At 33.7% G+C, this 8,374-nt stretch overlaps 1 protein-coding gene across 1 annotated transcript in view; it reads right to left on the minus strand.

Moving 5' to 3' along the window:
• Positions 1 to 8,374, minus strand: part of Sit (stuck in traffic) — a 125,426-nt gene that overhangs the window by 94,444 nt on the left and 22,608 nt on the right. The window lies entirely within an intron of this gene.

Consider the following 8,374-nt stretch of genomic DNA (forward strand, 5'->3'; position numbering starts at 1 on the left):
ATTGATGATATTATGAATGTAACATCAAAAAACATTATAATTAAAAATATAATTAAAGATAATACACTTGTGCTATCTTTTTAGCCAGGACTGTAGCAAGTATAGCAGTTGTGTAATCTCACCAAAACAATCCTTGCAATGATGCAAGAACAGCATTCATAAATGTTTATAAACATAAGTGTGTTCGCAATTCACATGTAACTTGAAAAATATTTTTGTATTTCATTAAAAATTTTAATTTGAAATCTGTTTTACAAATTTTGTTAATATATTTTCCTAAACACGTTTTGGTATTTTTACATAAGATAAATAATCGGAGAAACGTACACGGCAAAAGATCTTCGATATTACCTTACTATAATTTGCGAAAGATACACCTGTACTATCTTTTTATTCGAGAATGTAGAAAGTATAGCAGTTTGCATAATGATATATCTCATCGTAATCCTCATAATACAAAAACAACATTTATAAAGATTTATTCGGCCTAAAGGCCGAAACGTGAATTTTAAATAAATTAATTATTTGGCCAGTCGGGTCGAACAAAAATGACTTCTGTTTTAAATTTATTTACTGGCGAAGGAAGCTATATATATATATATATATATATATATATATATATATTTGTTTGTTTTAACATTTTTAATTTTTTGTAAATGTAAATCTGCATGTACTCGCAATTTGCATATAACTTCAAAACTATTTTTTGCATATTTTATAAAAAAAACGCCATTTAAAATCAATTTTGTAGAATAATGTTTCCATTTTTACAACCATGTTTATAAAAATGATATAAACATGTTTATAAACTTTTTTATAAACATGTTTATAAAAATGTTTTATAAAATTTATTTTAAATGGTTCAATGCTTAAGAATACATACAGATTTTTACATCTACAAAAATTTATAAATGCTCTTGTATTATGAGGATTACAGTGAGATATCATTATACAAACTGCTATATTTGCTTACATAAGAGAAAAAATTGAAAAAACATAGAAGAAAAGATCTTTCGTATTACTTCAATATCACATGCAATGTTTTCTTTAAAAAAATCTAGATAGCAAGCAAGTATTAGTTAAGAAATTTATAATAAAATTAAGAGTTTAATCGTGTAAAAAATACTTTATATAATCTCAATGTATTATTATATTTTAATAATTTTACTACCGTTCTCATTTACGAGAACATAAAATAATCACGCTATAAAAATTAATAGGTATATATATAATACTTTTATATCTTTTAAGAATACTATTTTGCATATGTCAAATCGCTGAAAATTCTAATATTTTTCTCGAACGCGTTTCTAATTCAAAAACATTTAAACAGATAAAGAACGATTTCTAAAACCGCGTACTTATATGTTTTATTAAAAAAAGATTTAATAGTCTAAAACTAGGTAATGTCAAGATTTTAACCGAGTTAAGAAGTACCGCTACCGCACTGTACGGTATATCGCCGAGCAGTTTATAGAAGCAAGATCTCTCAACATGTTTAAATATAGAGCACATATAACGAGATTTTCTTATACACAAAACTATTTTCCTAGTTCGTTTTATATGATAAAAAAATTGAAACAATTAAATTTAAACTTTTTTATGTATATATTTGAAAAAGTAATGTCCTATACTATCTTTGCACGAAGTAATTTTCTACTTACTTTAAATAAAATATGTCCAAAAGGATACTTTTTATTTATTGTATGTGTGTGTGCGAGAAATATTATATTTTAAAGCGATTTAATTATATTTTTTCTTACAACGTTAAACAAATTATTTAACATATAGAGCAAACGTTTGTCGTCAATATGATGAAACTTGTGATGTCATAATCCATAAAACCACAATTGTGATTTTCTATAAGTCTTACATTTTCTATTAGTCTTACATAAAATACATAAAATACAAAAGTAGTAATTCTCATCATGTTCGTTTATTACAAAAAAGATATAAATAAATATTCAAAGTTTCTTAGAATTCAGGGTACGTGCATATTTTTCAAACATTTGCTCAGTAAACAGCATTCACAAGCACTAAGTTAACGTTAATAAAAACGCAAATGTTATGTAAAGGCTCATCGTGTAAACTCATAAATAAAAAAATATCTTCTTTTCATCTTGGACATATTTAATTGGAAAGTAACTGTACACGCCAAGTCATCAAACTCGCGCACTTTTTTAAATCGATATTGATGTTCTAAAATTTTTACAAAACGGTCCATTCTTTAATGTCTCTCATCAGTAGAAATTTATAAAGATTCTATGCGAAAAATTTTAAACCACCGTAACAATTTTTTTGAAAATTTTGATATAACATTTTTATTTTTACATTTTTATAAAAATTTAGTCTTGACAAATTAATATTTTAATATTTTAATTGATATTTGAATATCAATTAATATTTAATGTGATGTGATATATCTGAATGTAATGTATTGATAATATAATATTTTTTAAATATTGATAAAACTTTTTATAAAGCATAAAAATAAATGATATTATTGGCATTATTGATTTCTAGCAGTAACAAATATTAGCTTATCTAAAAATTATCTACGGACTTTAACGCAATACCCGATTTGTCCAACTCATCCATCTTTTCTATTTCTTTAAATAATCAGAATCCATTTGCCATAACTGTAAAAGAATTATATTAAAAATAAACATCGCAAAATAACTACTGGTACACAGAAATAAGAAGAATATTCTTGTTTTAAAAACATCTTTAGTTTATGAAGAAAACTTGCTTGAATAAAGTCACTTTACATATTTCAACTAAGAAAAAATGTTGAAATAAAAAGTTGGAACTTTTGTAAGACAATTGTTGCATATGTACGAAATAATGAATGCGTTAATTTGAGTGAGTTTTAATTTAACACTTCTTTTTTTTTCTGTGTAACAACCAAACACTTAGTTTTATATCCAGATAAGCATTCAATGTGAATGATGATATTGTGACGACATAAAGTGTGAGATTGTAGAATATGATTAAAACACTCTAGTAGCTTTTCACACTTCTTCTGTATCGCATGTCGATGTACGTAGAGAAATTTGCATTTATCTACCTGCGCATTAGTAACGTCTGGAATAAATTCCAAGAGCAGATTGCATCTTTCAATGAAAAATACACTGATTACATAGCAAATGGATAAATATTTAGAAAAAAATTAGCGTTATGACTTCAAGAGTTATTGCAATCGAGCATCGGCGAGTTATCATGTACGAGAAATAAAATAAATGCGTAGTCTCACTGACAGCAATCAGCAGTTTTTACAGTCATGATTGAAGCTAAATATCCACTAATTGTAAGTTGTGTGTAGTTAAACAGATCGTAGTCCGATCAATGATTCAAATATCAAGGAAAAACTCGATTTAAATATCAAGACAAGAAAAATATGAAAACGGAAAAAAATAAAAATAATATTATAGAGAACAACAATTATTTCTTGTTTACTTTTTCTCATTAAAATAAAATACTTAGAAATAACTAAAACAATAAAGTAATTAAGAAACAGTTGCAAATAAATCATCTATAACTAAAATAAATGCTAATAAATCATTTGTACACTCTATATCGTATCAGGATTTAAAAAAAAAACACAGATATAATATTAAAAAGTTTTCTCTTTGTGGAAAAGAGCATTAGTTTTTACAAGCTGTTTAACGAAAATCTACAAGAGATGATATTTGCCAAAATATGACAAACGCTTCACATTTTCGAGCGTGTTTATTCTGTCTGATAATATCCAATATAAAATTTTTTTTAATTATTAATTATAAATTAATAATTTTTCTGTCTTCTCTAATTAAGAAATGAGAGAGAGAAAGAGAGAGAGAAAATATATAGTTAGATTATATTATGTGTATATATGTTTTATATGTACGTCTCTGTTTTGACTACCAGGAAATTCTGACCATTAAAGTGGACCACTTCGGCGAATTTTCGGAAAAATGCAAAGAAATGTAAAATATGCAACGTCATCTGCGTAAGTAGATTGTCAATATCATTAATGCGATTCTAAGGAATGCAGGTGTACGAACGCGCGTTTTAGCATGTGTAAAGATGGTCGAGCCTTTATGAATATATCTCACATTGATCATTGTAAACACGTGGACGCGGTGACGTTTCGTGCAAACAAAAGCGTCGCTGTTCTTTGAAATTATTGAAAATTTCATTATTCATGATGTCATCGAAAATATTGACAGCTAAGAATGCCGCGTATTGTCCACGTTCGTCGCGACGATCCCGTCATCTTCCATCGCAGCATATCGGCACGAAAACAAAATTCAACGGAAAACGACGCGCGTACGTCGTACACGTTAATTTTCATAGTAAGCAAGATCCCGGGTAACCTCACCTCGCACTGCCAAATCTACGAGCCAGTAACGCGATATTGCGCGAGACAGGCCGGTCACGAAGGGAACGTGCGTCAAATCGGCAAAGTGCTTCGAAATATTTCAGAACGGGAGCGCGAGAAAAGGGATTTGAGATGGGATTTGTTGAGAGCCGTGCAATCACGTCGCGTTCGTATATAGATATACAGAACAGGCTTAATTTGAAACGTAACATACGGCATTGTTTCTTGAATCGGCGTGAACTAGATCTTGCACGGTAAGGTACTCGAGTGTTTCGCTCTGATGTTGACTCGCTTAGAAATATCAAAGTCGATCTCTCTGAAGAGGTTTATCTTATGCGAGAAAAGATTTGTAAAAAATACACTTGTTTTCACTGGTCGTACTACATATCTAGAACTTGTCAAAATCGGAAAGAGACACTTGCGTATGTTAGAAAATATCGAATCGTTCGTCATGAGAGAAAGAGAGCAGAAAATAAAACAAGGAGAAATGTTTACATGCAAGAATACGTTTGTTGGGACGGAAGGGGATCTGGCCGCGGATGGAATTTCCTAATCACTCGAGATACGAGGGTCGGGATGAAGAATCGCCGTTCTAAGGCCGTGGGGAAAATCGATTTCCGTCGGAATAACGCGCGAACGGCCAGCATCCCGCGGCCCAGCAGCTCTCGAAGAGGACCAGCAGAGTAGATCGCTTTCGCTGACCGCCGCCGTTGTAACCGTCGTCGATATATGCCAACATGCCTGACCGGCATCGTGACTTGCGTAACTTTGGGGGAACTGTTACGTGGAACAGCGACTACGCTTTTTTTTCTCTCTCTCTCTCTCTCTTTCCGAAGATAACCGGAATCGCTCTCATTCCGGTCCATTTACTCACTTTCCTCTCTGACGCGATCCCGCGGCGAACTTGAGGCCGGCGAACTTGCGCACTTCTCGCCGATAGAAGAGAAGTCACGGTGTTACGAAGACAAATTTGCGAGTTAACCCTGAGGACTTTACAGCCAACCTCATGTTGAATAAATGAATTTTTTCGACTCTCGACTTTTGCCCATTAGGCATAAAATATTAAAAACTGTTTTAATTCTGCGCATTCTAAATTACAGTCGTAAATTCTCGTATAAAAATATTAAAGTCATTACAAATTGCGAGTGATTAAAATTAAACATTCATAAAATCTTAATCACTCAAGGTCCGTAATTACGTATGCATGCGCACAAGTACACCGATCGGTTTCATTAATCATGTCCGATTTTGATTTTTGCTTTTTAACTAGTTACACATAAATCATCATTTATTTTAATACAAAATGAGATTAAAATTTTAAATTTTTGCTCATATATTTCTTCCTTATCGCTTATGAATAATATAAATTTAATTATATCCCATGGGTGTAAAATTATATATGTCATGCTAGATGAGATATGCACGACAACGGAATATTTTTGCGGAGAAAAAAGAAAAGTTTTATATATAACGCCGATTGTAAATGTATATACTATAAATAATTTAAAAGAGAAAGATATATTTATTAGAGATGAGAGACTATAATATTAGAGCATTATATGTACATTGTACATGCTGGATCTATTTTTAGATTTATCAAATTTTGTATTTTTCAAAATAGTATGAGGACCTTCGAAATTAAAATAAGCGGAAGTTAAAGGCTACAAAAGTCAAACGCAGATCTCCGTGAGTAATATCAGAAATAACTGATTTATTGGTCGTTGTGATTTACATCGATCCGTACATTTCGGCTCAACTTTGAGCCATCCTCAGCGGTATATCATATGGTACGGAAAACGTTTAATATATTATTTTAATTTATACCGCTGAGGATAGCTCAAAGTTGAGCCGAAACGTGCGGATCGATGTAAATCACAACGACCAATAAATCAGTTATTTCTGATATTACGCGCACGGAGATCTGCGTCTGACCTTTATAACCTTTACTTCTCTTATTTTGTATTTTTCTAACAATAAGACAAAGATTTGCAATCCTGAAATATATATTGAGATCCTAACCTAAACTTTCAAATAAATCAAGACATCTCTAGCTTGACGATATAGGTGTATGGTAATAGACCGACACGATAAAAAGAAAGTAGGTTTCTGTAGAACGCATTTTATATGATGCAATAATTGAACGAGAGAAAGAAAAAAAAACGGTTTCTCGCTCGTTGCACAAACATTATCGGTATATCCCGTTTGCTAATTAATTTTTCATAACATGCCTTCTGTGCAGAGTTGCAAAATAAATTATAATAATGTGATTATAACGTAACGTAGTATATAGGAGCATGTTACAAAATGTGTGTGTGCGTGTAACGCATAAACAGAGATATGTATTATCAAACGTTCTTCATGCGGAACATAGAGAAGTTAAAGAACTGCAGACGTTCGATATTTTTCACAATTGACTTGTAAACTATATATTGAAAACTTTTGTTTCGTTAATTAATAAATAACCATATTTGTGTGAAAATAAACTATGCGTAACCAAAAATAAAATAAGTAAATAGGACGTTCTCTCGTCCTTATACTAGAGAAAATCGATTTTCTTAGGATTATCTTGAAACTGTGAATATACGTTAATTTAGGTGTGCTTTATGCGTGGTATAAATTTCAGTACCTCTTCCGGTATAAAAAATCAAGATACTGAGCCTCAAAGTTTCAACTTTTACTAATGAAAAGGTTTTCCAGGCCAAACGGTAAGAGATACGAGGTTGACCAAGAGGATCAAAGTTGCTCCTCTCGTCGAGTTCTATAAGAAAAAAATGCCAAATCTAAGAACAATTAAATTTAAAAATTTTTTTAAACTTTGAGGCTCACAGTATCTTTATTTTTTATACCAGAAGAGTTACTGAGAGAAATTTATACCACGCATAAAGCACACTTAAATTAACGTACGTATATTCACAGTTTCAAGAAAATCCTAAGAAAATCGATTTTCTCTAGTATAAGGACGAGAGAACGTCCTTGATATATAGAAATAAATATGATTTAATTCCTCCCCGAAACAAAAATATAGTTTTCAGTATATATTTTACAAGTCGATTCTATCGATTTGTAAGTGTTGTTTTTTATTGAAGCACGTTTCCACTTAGGATATATTTAGCGAGAATTTTTATCGTACATTTTCTCGGTTCTGACGTCACAATCTAAGGTAGTAGTGGTGAATGAACAGGAGCCTTAACTGCAAGATATAAATGAAGATACTTTCGGCCTCCTGGATTAGGCAAATTTCACACTTGGCGTTCATCACCCGGGATGCTGCGAAGCGGCCGAATCCACGGGCAAAATTACGGTTGAACGTCGTACCGCGGGATGGCGCTAGATTTCCGACGCGCCTCGCCGGCGCCGGTCTCGCGGAGACTGTCACAACCGCTCCCGCGCCCGTGGTGTTCGCCCGTTCCGTCGCTTCCGTCACTTCCGTCTACGCGATCACCTATCCGGTGCGATTAGCGATTAAATAAAAAAGGACAGCTACACAAGATTCTTCGAACGAACGTCGCGAAAAGAGAGGAGAAAAAAGGGAGTGCACGCCGGTGAAAGAGAGAGAGAGAGAGAGATAGAGAGAGAGACGGAGAGACGAACGAGCCGGTCGGTGCAGAAGTGCGCGCATGTAACACGGACGTCGGGCGGAGTTAACACGAGGGAGAGCAGAACGGAGCAGAACGAAGCAGAGGATGTAGGATCGCGCCGGTGTCGAAGGGAGACGGAAGAGGCGACAACGGCGGTAGTGGCACTGGTGGCGGCGATATAGGATAGGTAGGACGCGGTCGGGAGGGAGGCAATTGACTACGTTCAGCGGCTGGCGGCTGGCGGGCGAGCGAGGCAGCGAGCGAGCGGCATAGGCGAGAGACTCGTCGGCGGCAGTGGACGGACGGACGGCACGGCAGCGGACGGCGGCAACGTCGGTGCTAAAAGGCGGGGACGGTCGTCGCTCGAGCGTGACCGCGTGTGTGAGCTTAGCAGCGCGGCGCCAGCCCAGAGTGTCCAGTCCCTCTCCCTTTCTCT

The sequence above is a fragment of the Temnothorax longispinosus genome, chromosome 4, assembly GCF_030848805.1.
Source record: "Temnothorax longispinosus isolate EJ_2023e chromosome 4, Tlon_JGU_v1, whole genome shotgun sequence".
Lineage (NCBI taxonomy): Eukaryota > Metazoa > Arthropoda > Insecta > Hymenoptera > Formicidae > Temnothorax > Temnothorax longispinosus.